At 41.9% G+C, this 12,304-nt stretch overlaps 1 non-coding gene across 1 annotated transcript; it reads left to right on the top strand.

Annotated features, from left to right (window-relative positions):
- Window positions 1-422: 422 nt before the first annotated feature.
- Window positions 423-495, top strand: Trnaa-agc (transfer RNA alanine (anticodon AGC)). The gene has a single exon. It is a non-coding gene; the product is annotated as a tRNA-Ala (tRNA).
- The last annotated feature ends 11,809 nt before the right edge of the window (window positions 496-12,304 follow it).

Below are 12,304 nucleotides of genomic sequence, written 5' to 3'. Positions count from 1 at the left end.
TCAGTTGTTCTATGGCTGTTCTTGTGTCCCTAATGATGTCTTAAATGCTCAGCCTGGTCTTCCTGGAAGAAGTTGTTAGGGGCAGATATAGCCAGGTCTGTTCTGTTCCTCTGGATCAAAGAGGACAGTCTTAAAGACTGCAATGAGTTTGTCGACAGGAACAGCTTCTGTACTCATCATCACGTCCTCTGTACTCATCATCACGTCCTGCACATCTACGGCCACCGATGTTTCCTTCCAATTGCATACAAGGTCCTCATCTGATGACAGCAAGAACATGAAACAAGAATTAAGAAAACACTCCTCTATCTCTTGAACTTGGGAGGTGGAGGCAGGAGGATGAGGAACTCAAGGTCATCCTCAGCTACATAGTGAGTTCAAGGCTGGCCTGGACCATATGAGAAAGAATCCTCTCCCATGGGTTGGGGATTTAGCTCAGTGGTAGAGCATTTGCCTAGCAAGCACAAGGCCCTGGGTTCAATCCTCAGCTCCAAAAAAAAAAAAAAAAAAAGAGTCCTCTCCCTTTATCACAGAAGGTCTCAAAAAATTAATGGTTAAAAGACAAATAAATAGCATCACCCAAACTAACTGGATTCTTTTCTAATGTAAAGAGGCTGTTCTCTGAGCCAAAGTGGACTGGGTAGTGGGTAGGGTAGAGGTGTGGGGGGGGTGTTGTGTCCTTGAGGCCTCAACCCTACAGAAAGAACTACAGACAACTAAGGAAAGCTGAGAGTGGGAGAGGTGACTTTCCCCAGAGAAGAGCAGGATGATTGGTTGTCCGGTGCTAAATAGTCAGCCCTGAGAACACACACAATGGCAGCACTACATGGACCGAGCAGGTTGTATACAGAAATACATGTGTATACACATATACATATATGCATTCAATGACAATTGGTGAAAAAGGAGACCATGAATTTGAAGGAGGATGGGGAAGGGCATATGAGAGAGTTTGGAAAAAGGAAAGGAAGAAATGATGTAATTAAACTAGAAACTCAAAATTAAATTTAAAAAAAGAGGCTGTTCTCCATGAACAGTTTTAGCAAATGAAGCTGCACTCCTTGAAGATGCTCTGAGCTTAAAAACCCTTTGTCTGCATGGACTTTGAATTATCACCTTGTAGTTTTCTAAAGATTCAACTTTCAGTACATATTTCCAAAGAAAACAAGGAACTTTCATTCAGATGTGGGTGAAACCAAACACTGACATTGTCAACTGAGAGGCAGAATTTATAGGGAAAAAATAGAGAAAAGTTGGTTCTGGGATAATTCAAATCCCAAAGGAAAACAAAACACACACATCACTTAGCAAATTTCCCACCAGAAACAGGGAGACTTGCATGGAGACAGGAAAAGGAAAAAGAAAAAAAAAAGAAAAGAAAAGAAAAAAAAAACAAACAAATTGAATGTAACCCAAAAACAATAGATAAGAAGGTTTAGATGAAAGAAAACCAGTTGTTGTTGTTGTTGTTGTTTATAAAAACCTTTCAGATGGACTTAAGACTGTTCACAGGTGACAAAAACTTAATCCATTATTCAAATACAAAGGTTGTTGCAGATATTTTTGTTAATGTTTTAGTAGGTACTTTAAAAGGTGTGTTTATTTTTATTGTATGCATGAGTGTTTTGCCTGCATGTAATGAAAGTGCACCACGTTCATGTTGTGCCCACAGAAGCCAGAAAAGGGCATCAAGTTCCCCAGAACTGGAGTTACAGATGGTTGTGAGCTGGCATGCGGGAACTGAACCCAGGTCAGTATTGTTGACTAATGAGGCATCTCTTCAGCCCCATGAATAAATATTTTAATACTTTATATGGCAAAAGCAGGGCTATGAGAAGTAGAAAAACAGACAATAGAAACTTCAGTTATTAGCAGTTACAATCAATAAGTGCCATTATCAAAATTAAAAGGCAAACATCAGAATTGAAAAACATTTCCAATAAAGATCAATTTAGATAATGTCTTCAACGTGTGATGATTTTCTTATGTATCTAATAGCAGCATATCACACACCAAATTGAACTGGGGAAGAATGACAGACAAGCAGTTCTCAAAGGAAAGAATTTAAATGTTTGCCAAGCAGATGAAACTGGTACCCTCCCTGTTAAACTGGTATCAACAATATGATGAAAAGGAGTATTTCACTTTCAAATGAAAAGCTACCCCTGTGATGCTGTCAAACTGCCTCCTAAATATTTATATTTATGCCCCAAATCTGGACTGCTCTCAGCTTTAACCAGAGAAGCTTCTTTTTGTAGCAGGCAGAGGCCAACACACTCAAGTGCTGGAAACAAGTGACTGTTGAGAGGTCAGACCTCAATGGTACAGCTATGTCAAGCCCTCCACTGTAGCATGAATCTTAAAGGATCCTGCCAATTCCTCAGCTGATCCTGTTTTCTCAGACTGGAAGCTTCTCATCCAAATGGATCTCAGCTGAACTGTTGCTCAAAAGTCTAAAAGCTTAACCAACTAGTTCCTGATCCTCACACCTTATATACCTTTCTGCTTCCTGCCATCACTTCCTGAGATTAAAGGCTCTTGTTACCATGCCTGGCTGTTTCCAGTGTGGCTTTGAACTCACAGAGATCCAGACGGATCTCTGCCTCTGGAATGCTAGGATTAAAGGCGTGTGTGCCACCATTTTCTGACCTCTATATCTAGTGGTTGTTCTGTTCTCTGACCCTAGATAAGTTTATTAGGGTGCACAATATTTTGGGGAACACAATATCATCACACTCCACCATCACCATCAGCAAGGCTCAGGAAGAGGGGACAGAAAGAATGTAAGAGAGAGAATGATGAGGAGTGCTGGACATGCTGTCTTCTGGACATGGCATGGCCTCTGCACCAATGAATCACAGCAACCGTGGTTGCCTGCACAAGTCCTGCACAAGATCAAGCTGGTCTCCAGCCAAGCATGAATGGGGACACATGCATGAGGCCCCAACTCCAGCTGAGGAGCTATTGGCAGCTGACGGGGAGGGCAAGCCCTTTTCCTTGTGGATATAACCATGGTAGGTTACTCATGCTTCAGTGGATGACATCACTTCCATTGGCTATATGCAGGTAGGCAATAATGAATGGACTCAATGAGATAGTAAGAAAAAAGTTCATGAAGTTAGGAAGAGGACATGCTCTAGGGGGTCTGGTGGGAGTTGAGGAAGAAAATGGTGGGTGGATATTATCGAAATGCATTGTATACATATATGAAATTCTCAAAGAATAAATAAAAATGTTATTTAAAAACTATTCATAGGAACCTTGTCTCAAAAAAAAGAAATAAAAATATTAATAATGAAATAAAAAGCTATATATGTGAACACTAATCAGCAATACAGAATGGCAAAGCTGGGCATGAACACACATGTATTTACCAAGACATCTTTAATAATGATACAAAAGCAGAAACAAGTCAAAAGTCCAACAACAGATGAACAATCAGATAAATGAGAATCAGTAAGATTACCCTTTTGTGTAAAATTCATGCTGAGAAAAATAAAATATCTGACATATGCTTGTAATCCCAGTACTCAGGTGGCTGAGGTAAGAAGATTGTCATGATTGTCATGGGTGCTGAGAATCGAACCCGGGTCCTCTACAAAAGCAGGCAATGCTCTTAACCACTGAGCCACCTTTCCAGGCCCATTTTCTTTATCTTTTCAGTTGGATAAAGCATTTTCTCACAAAGATTCTGTGACCACGTGGACAAAAGAGGTAAAACTCAGGGGGTTCCTAAGGTATTTCAAATGTACAAGCATTCTGTGTTTCCCATGATTACAGATGGAAAACAAAATTGCATTGTAATTGCATGTGTGCTTCTTAGAGACAAAGGGAATGATCCTCTCACAGTGGTGGTGCTGAGGAGGGCCTGTCTATGTGCTATGCACATAGGAAACACAGTACCTTCCCATGACCTAAAGAGACTCCACGAATGACCACAGATGGTTTATACTATGAAAGCTGAAATACTTAGATGAAGTCCCATGACAAAAATCTTATTTTGAGAAAAATATTAAGTAGAGGAAGCAAATAAATAGTAGGTCACCAGTAAGCTCCAAATGAAAGCTTCACTCTGGAAGATCTCAACATTCAGACTTTCTAACTCAAAGAAGTCTGCAGAGAAGATGGGAACCAACATGAGCTCAAGGTCCCAGGGTTTATTATCCCACTGTCATGAACTGGGGAGATTAATGGAGACTCTTTCATAAATGTTTTAGGTGTGCCAAAGAAATGACTTGTCACCAAACCTTTTTATAAAGAAGCCAGGCAGTGTGCCAGGAAGGATCCTGGTTGGTGAGCAGCACTGTAGCCATCCTGTTCATTGACTGCAGGAGACCATATTTCTAGCTAGCTTCAGCTGTCAAGTTGACATGGCCCAAAGTTCCAACTGGGGAGGATTGCCTCCAACAAATTGCCCTGTGGGCATGTCTGTGGGGTATTTTCTTGATTCCTAATTGAATAGGGAGGGAATAGCCCACCGTGAGTGGTACTATCCCTAGGTAGGGGGTCCTGGGGGTCCAGGGAGCAAGCCAGTAAGCAGCATTTTTTCTAGGTTTCTGCCTCAAGGTCCTGTCCTGAGCCCCTCCTTTGGCTCTCTTTACTGGTGAATGTAACCTGTAAGATGACAGAAGCCTTTTCTTTCACCATTTGCTTTTGGTCAGAATGTTTTACCACAGCACAAGAGTGCAAACTAGAGCAACACTCACCCTCAGAGGTGGTGTCATTTTCACTGTACACAAGGTAGAATGGCCTGCAAAAGGAGAACAGTACAAGTCCTCAGCAAGCTGGGAAGCTGCTGCTTGTTAGACCTGTGAGCTGGGGTGATGACCCGGGGGTCAAGAGCACTTGCACAATCACCAGTCCCCAAGTTTGGATCCCAGCTTCTACGTTACAAGCAGGTGTCTGGTGCACCTTGGCAATCCTAGTTACAAGGAGGGCAGAAACAGGGAGGGTCATGGGGGCTTGCCGGCTTGCAGCCTTGCCTAGGAAGCATGAAGTCCAGGGAGAGACCCTGCCTGCAGAAGAATAAATGGAGAGTAGCAGAGGGGACACCTGACTCTCACTCCTGGTCTCTGCACTAGTGCCCTAGCACAGATCGTCACCCTCAAATGAGTGCTCTCTCTTTCTTTCTCTCTCTCTCTCTCTTTCTCTCTCTCTCTCTCTCTCTCTCTCTCTCTCTCTCTCTCTCTCTCACACACACACACACACACACACACACATATACACTCACAAAAAGAAGTCCTTTAAAAAGGATGAACTATGTAGAGCATGAAGCAAATTCTGCAAGATCATCAGTTCTCCCTTAGACCCAGAACCCTGAGAGCCCCTTCTTACTGTGTCATAATAACACTTGATGTATGAATGCATGGTAACACCAAGGGTGAAGTAAATAGTTATTGTTGGTTTTGTTTGGATACAGGGTCTCGCTATGTTTATGAAGATAACCTAGCACTTGCAACATAGCCCAGACTGGCCTTGAAATCACTACCCTCCTGCCTCAGCTTCCTGACTGCTGAGATTATAGGCGTTTGCCACACTGCCAGGCTCTATTTTTAAACAAACGATTTCAAGTAAGTGAAATATATAACATATACATATAATATATATATATATGTATTCTTTTCTTGTTTGCTTATTTATTTTTTATTTTTGCCACAGTGTTCACTACATAGCCCTAACTGACCTGGCACCTGCTATAGTTTACAGTGAAAAGAATTCAAGGCATAAAGGACCTAAGTTCCTTAGAGAAGTGACAGCTAAGTCACAAGACCATCCTCTCCAGCACCATGTTTTATGCAGTTTGCTTTAATTCTTCCAACAGGAAAGGGGCTGGCATTGGGGTGGGGCCAAGACTTAATTAAGCATTCTCCATGTAAACAATTGGAATGCTCTCCCTAATAGTATAAAAATACAACAGAAGTACATTAAAGAAGACAGAAGGGGACAGGTGTGGTGAGGCATGCCTTTAATTTATAGTCAGGCAGTGGTGGCACATGTCTTTAATCCCAGCACCACGGAGGCAGAGGCAGGTGGATCTCTGAGTTCAAGGCCAGCCTGGTCTACAGAGTGAGTTTCAGAGCAGCCAAAGAAACCCTGTCTCTGGGGGGAAAAACGGGGGTGGGGGTTGGGGAGGTGAGACAAAACCATTAAGAACTCAACCAACATTCACATTTTTATATTATACCTTGAAACTTTCACGGAGATATTTTGAATGTTGAAGAGGCAACCTCCTGACATCTGTCTTCTGTATGATGCTACATGTTTGTGTGAAAGCAATGAACCATCTTTTCTAGTACCATTAGTCACCCCCAAAACAAACAAACAAACAACGAATGGCATTTCAAACCGAAGATTTTAGGAAGCAGTGGTGAAGGAGCCATTCCGAGAGAGCTGGCCAGTGTTGAATCCTGACCCTAAGGTTCACAGCTGTGAGTGTGGGTCTCAAGCGTAGCTGCATTCTGAATGCCTCCCTAAGAGTGTGATGCTTAACAAGCTGCTGAGAGAGTCTGTGGGACTTTTAGCACTTCATTCCCCATGTGCATGAGGCGGGGGAGGGGAGAATTCCCACAGTCCATCCTTGAGGCTTTTCTTACTTGGTCATTTGTAAGAATCTACTTCTCTGAGGACAGTGCATCTGTACAACTCGACCACGAAAGCCATGTTACCACTAGTTAAACCCTGGTAAACACAGGTTCAATGAGCATGAACAAGATGCTTACATTTCAGAGTCCAAACAGCCAGTTAGTCTACTTGATGGCATGAAACAAAAGAATTCACTCCACCTGGGCTCCCAGGATGTGGCTGTTTATGTTGTCTGTTTTAATTTTTATGTTTCAGGAAAGAAAGCAAGAGACATGGAGGGATCTCTTTGGATAGTGCTTCAGAACACCTAAGAGACACAAAGTCCCTTCTCCAGGCTGTGATGTCCACTGCCCTGAGCCTGTGGGTAAACACGCGACATTGGCAGCTTTCCATGGAAAATAGAAATCATCATTCAGGAAGAAACTGGCCATTCCAGAGCACCCACAATCACCAAAATGAAGAACTACTGTGTATTCTGTGTAACGTGGAAGGCAAGAAATGGGGAGGCAAAAAAGGTAGAATGTTCTTGTGAGTGGAACCTAAGATGGCTATAAAGTGTCTGACTTCTTACTCTAAATGTGTATTTTCTCCCAATTGTAGATATGATTATAATTAGATCATGCAATTCTCCTCAACCTGATAGAGAATAAAGACAGGTTCCATCCTGAGAATTGCTCTCAGGGTCTGGACTATCAGGTGTGAGGAATCTGACTTAGGTTTCTCAGATTTGACTGTGATTTGGGATAGATAATTGCTAAACCCTTTTAATCTCTAAACCACTGTGGTTTCATTGATGTCTGTTAACTTTTTTCAGGGCTGTGACAAATACCTGACAGAAGCAACTAATGAAAGCAAGTGTCCATTTGACCTACAGTTCCACAGTCCTGGAGCCATGAGGTACCTCACCAGATGGCACCTGCAGGACCCCAGCCCACGCAATAGTGGAACTCACATTCAGGGTAGGTCTTCTCACCTCACTTAACGCCAACTAGAAATTCCCTCACTGGCATGCCTAGAATTTGTCTCCTGGGTAATTCTAGATCCTGCCAACTTGACAATCAATATCAACTATCACAGTGATATAAATGAGGTCTAGAAGATGAGCTATTATAAATACACAGTTAAGGTTTTAATTCATTTACTGGATAATAATGGTCAACATTCATAAAGCCAGGCACTTTTCCAACAATACTTTATTTGTACAAGTACTTTAAATTTTCCCAGCAGTTCCATGAAACAAGCATGAATCTCATTCTAATTTTAAAATCAAAATGACATTAAGTTAAATTAAATAATTTAAAAGTACAGTACTTTTTAAAGCTAGTGATCAAGCTTCATAGCTGGCTGGAACTCTATCTCAGAATGCATACATGTAAGAATTCAGCAATCCAGCTACTACATATTTCAAAATATTCGTCCTGATCCAGAGAGGACCTAGCCCTAACCATCACAACTGCATTTGTGCAGCGTGGTCTACCATCCCAGAGAAGCTTTTGCTAGTGCAGAAATGAATTTTGAAGTATTTCAATTATTCTGCTACCACAGAACTGTTCGTGTGTGTATAGGCATGTGCGTGTACAGGTGCACATGCAAGCCTAGGTTGACATTAGGTATCTCAATCACACTCCAACTTATAGATTGATCTAGCTGAGCCCAGAGCTCACCATTTTGACTATTCTGAATACCCTGCTTCATTTGTGATGTGCTGGGACTACAGGCCAACTGTCATACCCACCTAGTCTTTACATGGGTGCTAGGGAACAAACTCTGGTCCTCATGCTCAGGTATCAAGTGTCCTACACATTGAGCTGCCTCCCTAACTCAGAACATAATTTGTATGTTGATCTAATTAAACAACAGTAGTCACAGTGTCTATGACTTCTCCATCCCTATGATTTTGACAAAGTTAACAGTACCAGACATGGATTTCCTCCTGTGGTGCGGACCTCAAACCAATCACAGTGGTTGGTTACACCCAGAACAGTTTTGCTACTGTTATACAAATAGGCTTATCTTTCCTGATGAGTTGGTGGTGTAGTTCACAGAGTCACAGCTAGGTAAGACCATCAATACCCTTTCTCTGCCTGCATCTTACAATCTGATGCTAGTCAGCAGGGAAGAAGCTTCCACCTCAATTCCAGCTCAGTTGTAGAAAGGAGCTTTAGAAGTCAAAGTTCATTTCCCATCCTAAGAACTATGTGTATATCTCTAGCTCATCCTACTTTAAAAAATCGTTTCTCTAACTCTTGAGTTAATTAGTCTTATTGCTGACATTTAGACATAATGATGTATCAAGACTTTATTTTAAATGAGATTTGTAGAAGTGAATGCTGGATACACCCCTCAATCCTATACAGACATCATTAGCACACTGAGTGTGTGTGTACTCACATGCTTCTTCCCTTTCCCACCCCTTCCCGCACATAACTACAAGTTCCTGACCAGAAAATCTCAAGAGTCAGTGTTTATTAGGATTTCTTATGAAGGGTGGACATTTAGGTCCTTTTCTCTGGTCCTTGTCCATCTCCTTTTCTTGGGCTTCCCTCATTGAGTAGCAGTCTGTCTTTGTGTCCCTCAACAATAATATTGTTAAAGCTCTCTTTCTCTTCTTGTGAAAAAACATTTTGGGACATAACATACACACGTCTGCAAAATAAACAATATTATTCAGGCTTTGGGTCATCTATACCTAAATAAAATAGGGGTGTTGTCCTAACTCTGGAGAGACAAAGCTCAAACAAGACAATACAATGTCTATTTCTAATAATGTGTCAAAGGTCTCTATCTGAAGGTTCTGCATTTTGACTCCTTCTTCTGGCCTCCAAGTCACCAGGATATATGTGTACACAGACACAGACACATAAACAAAAAAGAATTGTAAAATAAAATCTGAAAAAAAATAGATGGGCTGGTGAGATGGCTCACTTCGTTACTGTGTTATAAAGCCTGGGGACATAAATTCCATGCTTGTGATACACATGCTGGAAAAAGGGAACTGATGCCTGCAAGTTGTCTTCTGACTTCTACACTCTCTTAGTAGTGTGGGCATGTAAACACACACACACACACACACACAAATACAATTTTAACAATAAGTACATATACAGTAGAGGGGGATAGAGGAAGACATCCATGGTTTACCTATGGCCTCCACATACACACACAGGACTTTCAAATACCTCCTGTATGACAGTGTGCTCTTAACTCCTTCCAGCCCTGTGTGAGTTCACCTTCAAAGCACAGCACTGAGCTCGCATGACTCATCATCACCGAGTTCTATTGGCAGGAACTATTGTGTCATGCTCAGTTCAGGAAAGAGGCACAGCTTCCTTCGCCTTCTCGGCATCCAGGATGCTCGCATCCCATTCTGCATCACTGGACCAGTTCTGAGCATGCCCTGAGGAGGGAAGAGTCTTACAATGCTGCAAGAGATGTAAGAACCACGGAAGGTTTTTCCCACTGTCATGTCCTTAGGACACCTCCAGACCCAGGGAGACATAGAGTGCCTTCACTTCTGAGAGCAGCAGAGTGGAATTCAGCAAGAAGCCTTTAGTACTTGTTTAAAAATTGTTTTTTCTAACCCTTCAATACAATGTTTCACTTAATATTTTCATGAGTCCTGCCTTAGCTATATCATATAAACATGCACAGAAAGCATTTAGCCTGTCTCTGTTTTCTAGGTATTCTCCCATTGTTTTTGGAGTATGTGTGTGATAGATGATAGATAGATAGATAGATAGATAGATAGATAGATAGATAGATAGATAGATAGATAGATAGAAAGAAAGATAGAGGAAGGTATGTGGGTATACTCATGCCATGGCACTTATGTGGAGGTTATTGGTTCTCTTCATACACTACGTGACATTCAGGAATTGAACTCATGTCCTCTGGCTTGACAGCATGTGCCTTTACCTGTGGAGCCACCTAAGCTTAGTCATCACACTGGTCATATTGTAATGGTAATATAAGCCAGGTCATACTACCTTTATCCCGGAAACACACTGAGAAGCAGATGGTGACAAGTCACCCTATTCAATGCTGCATGCATACCACGGGCTAAAGTTTTTCCTCATAGAGAAGTTGTTCTCATCTTAGAGATGGAAATACCAAGCCCACATACACACATTAGGTTGTGAACGTGTAAAGCTCAACCCAGTCTTATTGGCAATGACAAGGTTCCTCTGCTCCATAGCTTCTCACTGATAAAAACCAGGCTCTCTGGTCTGTAGCTTCATCCTGAGCAGTTAAGAGCCCTGAGGAGCATCAGCTGTGGGGGAAATAAGATTAATAACTGTTCTACACTGCTGGAAAATGGGCCATACTAGCCCCAGCAGCTAAACATGGGGTGAAGGTCAACAGTAACCTGAACCCATCATTTCAAACCATCTTGAAGTTTTACTTGAAAGTTTTATTTAAACAATCTTCATCAAGATTGAGAGAATCGTGGGTAGTTTTGCATTCGGCATAATTGTATGTTTTATTTCTCAATCTTTAGAAAATTTTCATAGCTGTTTTTAAGAAGAGGGAAAATTCTTAAAGTCTAAATGATATATTTTGCTGAAAGACAAACTTAGGGATCCAGGAGATGCTCATGCTCTCGCTCTCGCTCTCTCTCTCCCACCTTGAAGAAGCTAATATGGAAAGGACGCTGCACTCCAGTAAACAAATAGAGGAGGCTAATGGACAGCAGTGTAGAAATCGTGTGAAATCTCTGCTGTGTGGAGTCCGTCTCACCCGTAGACACACACTGCCCCTCATCCTTGATGGAATTTTGACTCAGATGTGGCAACGATTGCTTATTGCTGGTTTGGGTTTTTAAATTTTATTTTTTAATTATGTGTATACGTGTGTGAGCACAGGTGCCCACTGCAGCCAGAGGCATTGGATCCCTCTGGAGCAGGAGTTACAGGAGGTTGTGAGGAACGTGACACAGGAACAAGAACTAAACTTGGGTCCTCTGGAAGAGCAGTACTTACTCTCAACAGATGAACCATCTCTCCATCCCCTAAGCTTTCTACAAGTTGTACACACACACACACACACACACACACACACACACACACACACACGATACCAGCTACCTCAAAAATCCAACCCCTCCTCACACACACACATTCACACACCTACACACACATAGACATACTAACTATTGTTCCTGTGTCTACTCCAATGTATGTTTTCAACTGTTTTGTTCTCCCCCATGGAACTATGACTCCTGGTGCTGACTTGTCCTAAGAAACACAGAAGTGTGAGACATGTCAGCTATCAATCGCTTCTGTTTCTAGAATCACCGTAAGCAGGAAAATGACGAGGAAGGAATGAATAAATGGGTTCATACTGCCATCTGGTGACAGTGATACAAATACACAGACAACACATTCTGAGAGTTCAAAACAAAATTACCAGGTAAAACCAGAACTTGGCACAGGTACACTGTCCCAGTCCTCAGGAGGTAGAGGCAGAAAGACAGTGCAATGAAGGCCAGCCTGAGCTCCACAGTGAGCCAGTCAATCAATAAGAAGTTCATTATTTTAAATTATATCAATAAATATTAAAGCTGGGTGTGGTGTGAATTTGAGATCACCCTAGACTACATGAGACCCTGTCTCAATAAAACAGACAATAGAGAAGAAGGAAGGAAGGAGGGAGGGAGGGGAGGAGGGAGAGAAGAAAAAGGCAAGAAGAAAGGAAAGGAGAGTGTTCAATAGTCTAATTAGAA

This window comes from Peromyscus eremicus, chromosome 3, assembly GCF_949786415.1.
Source record: "Peromyscus eremicus chromosome 3, PerEre_H2_v1, whole genome shotgun sequence".
Classification (NCBI taxonomy): domain Eukaryota; kingdom Metazoa; phylum Chordata; class Mammalia; order Rodentia; family Cricetidae; genus Peromyscus; species Peromyscus eremicus.
The sequence above is the reverse complement of the archived record's forward strand: the minus strand, read 5'-3'. Positions and strand labels throughout refer to the sequence as shown.